Here is a 2744-nt window from a genome sequence, read left to right as displayed (position 1 = left end):
TCACCGTCTCCAGAGACAACTCCATCACTACGGTAAACTTACAGATGAGCGGCCTGAAGCCCAAGGACACCGCCGTGTATTACTGCGCCAGAGACACAGCGAGGGGAAGCCGGACAAAAACGTCCCCCAGCCCCTGCAGACACAGGGAAAGGAATTTCCTGCGGGTGGCGTTCACGCTCCGCAGCAGTGAAAACAGACACAAAATATCGCCCCGCACACAGCTGTACTAGGAGTCAGAGGCTCTGGTAATCACATCTCCCCAGGGGATGCCAAGCGTGTATTTCACACACAGCAGGAAGAAAGGACAGGTGCATCCGACCTCGCTAGACTGTGGATATCCCCAGTGACTCTCTGATCGCATACTGTCCATTTTAAAGCTTCTTCCTTCTCCCAGTGAAGTCAGTGGAGAAGCCGAGCCATTCGTGCAACCCAACTCAGAGGGCATGTTGAGCCCTGAGTGAGGGTTGTTTGACAGGCAGTATGGGGTCAATAATCTCGCAGTGATATTCCCCCTCCACCCTTTTTATAGGGGCAGCACAACCCCGCCATAGAAGATGGGGGTAGAAAGAGACTTCAGGAGGCCATATAATCTGAGAGCCTGACAACGTGCCCAGTCCGCACACAGTAACAGGCTGGGCCTTAGTGAGATTTGAGCTGACGCCCACTGGTTTACAACACCAGGGCGCTAAACGCTGAGCTATGGAGCCAGGAAGCGGCATTAATTGCTGGCGCCGTAGCTATGCACCTACTGCATACAATATTTTAGTGATTAACATTATTTGTGGGTCTGTTGCCCAGATCCACATTCACACAAAAATCAAGAGGAATTATGTCTGTGAGTTTCATGCACAGTGATGGGTCAAAGTGGGTATGACTCCAAACATAAATGGGAATGGGAAGAGGAATATAAATGGAAATATAAAGGGGTATTAATTTGAATCGGAGTTTGAATTGGGATATGAACTGGAGTATTAATAGGTCTATAAAGGGAAATACGAATAGATATATATGACTGTGAACTCCTATGGATGGCATTGGCGATATGAATGGAAGTGTGAATTCAAATGGGAATGGGAATAACAGCGTGAATAGAAATACGAATCCAAATAGGAATATAAACATGAAAAGCAATATGAATGCCGACTACTAGTAACTGAGCTGCTGTTCTGCCTGCCCGATTCAGCCTCTCTCTGCTTGGATTCATGTTTTTCATTTCCTTTCAGTTAAAAGTGTCATTAGGGGACTATTATACTGCGAAAGTTACTGGTGACCCCCCCTTAACAACTAGCAGGCAGCCAGTAGTGGGAAGCAGAAGCCTCACATACACAGTGATCTGAACTTCTGAACTGTCTTTTTTCCTCTGCCTTGAAGCAGAAAAAGCGAGCTCCAAACCGCTTTTCACTGACCAGATAGCAGAAGTACGGGGTCTGGCAACCACCAATCAAGTGTTAACACGGCAGGGGTCTTTGTCTGAATGTGTATAAAGGATCTGTGAAATTTGTGTAAGATGGAGTCAGGGGCAGCTCTAGGATTTCCGCTGCCCCAAGGACGGCGGCACGCCGCGGGGGGCACTTTGGCGGGCGCCTGTCCTGTGGCTGAGGCGGACCTCCCACAGACGTGCCTGCGGAGGGTCCGCTGGTCCTGTGGCTCCGGTGGACCTCCCGCAGGCATGCCTGTGGATGCTCCCACCAGAGCCGCAGGACCAGCGGACCCTCCGCAGGCACGTCTGCGGGAGGTCCGCCGGAGCCACCTGGCTGTTACTGGCTCTCAGCTAGACGGACCCGATATTTCCGTAACATACTGACATGCCCCCTCACACTAAAATCTCCTTTCCCCTTTATACCTACCTCCCACAGCCACTCTCACCTCACAGAGACCCCTACAATGCTGCCTATTTTCCTCCTCGCTGCACCTACCCACCATACCTGCCCACAGCCTCTGTAGCATTTGGGGAAGGGATATAGTGGGGGCAATTTAGGGCTTGGCTACACTTACAAGTTGCAGCGCTGGGAGTTACAGCGCTGGTCATGCAGCTGTGTAGGGCCAGCGCTGGAGTGTGGCCACACTTGCAGCACTTTCCAGCGCTGTATTGAGAGGTGCATTGTGGGCAGCTATCCCACAGAGCACCTCGTCCCATTTTGGTGCTGAGTATTGTGGGAAGGGGAAGGAAGTGTGCGGGTCATTCCGCTTCCTGTTTGCCAGCGCCCCGTGGTGCATCGCTTCACATCCCAGCATTCACTCTTTCCGGCAGCGTTTGGCGCCATTGTGAGTGTCTTTCTGTTTTACTCTCTGTGTGAATCGCGATTTCTGTGGCAAATGGAGCCCGAGCTGCTGAGGACTGTGCTGATGAGTGTCGCCAGCACAACACGTTTGGCAGTCGAGCTATTCCTTCAGCTCCAAAGTGACAGTGAGGAGTCTGACGATGATATCGATATCGATTCTCCTGCCGCGTGTGACACCAAAGTGCTTGTGGCATTCACAGAAATGCTCAGCACCGTTGAACGCCGCTTTTGGGCTCGGGAAACAAGCACTGAGTGGTGGGATCACATCGTCATGGAAGTCTGGGATGACGAGCAGTGGCTGCAGAACTTTCGTATGAGAAAAGCCACTTTCATGGGACTGTGTGCTGAGCTCGCCCCCACTCTGCGGCGCAAGGACACAAGATTGAGAGCTGCCCTGACTGTGGAAAAGCAGGTGGCTATTGCAATCTGGAAGCTGGCAACTCCAGACAGCTACCGGTCGGT

Source organism: Mauremys mutica, chromosome 13, assembly GCF_020497125.1.
Source record: "Mauremys mutica isolate MM-2020 ecotype Southern chromosome 13, ASM2049712v1, whole genome shotgun sequence".
Classification (NCBI taxonomy): domain Eukaryota; kingdom Metazoa; phylum Chordata; order Testudines; family Geoemydidae; genus Mauremys; species Mauremys mutica.
This window is presented reverse-complemented; position numbering follows the sequence as displayed.